The sequence below is a fragment of the Penaeus monodon genome, chromosome 34, assembly GCF_015228065.2.
Source record: "Penaeus monodon isolate SGIC_2016 chromosome 34, NSTDA_Pmon_1, whole genome shotgun sequence".
In the NCBI taxonomy this organism is placed as follows: domain Eukaryota; kingdom Metazoa; phylum Arthropoda; class Malacostraca; order Decapoda; family Penaeidae; genus Penaeus; species Penaeus monodon.
In genome coordinates, this window is record NC_051419.1 from 34,027,074 (window position 1) to 34,027,333 (window position 260).

Below are 260 nucleotides of genomic sequence, written 5' to 3' on the forward strand. Positions count from 1 at the left end.
AAGCACTCATAGCTATTAAGTCAAGCACTAACATCAATTTAATGAAAGATGATCTTGATTTCATTAATGAGGAACTAACCGGTCGTATTACACGCTAATTAAATTTAAGCCATTAAGTCGGATCTTACTGTCAACACTTATGAAATTTGGCTCTTACTTGCATGTTGGGTGAAGGCCTGTATCATCCCTGTGTATCAGTTCTGGTTTGTGCGATTTAATGTAAAATTTGGTCTATTTAATGGGATAGGAATTTACAATAG

The 260-nt window shown here is 34.6% G+C and overlaps 1 protein-coding gene across 1 annotated transcript in view; it reads right to left on the reverse strand.

Annotated features, from left to right (window-relative positions):
- Nucleotides 1-260, reverse strand: part of LOC119594766 (potassium channel subfamily K member 18-like) — a 57,479-nt gene that overhangs the window by 52,213 nt on the left and 5,006 nt on the right. The window lies entirely within an intron of this gene.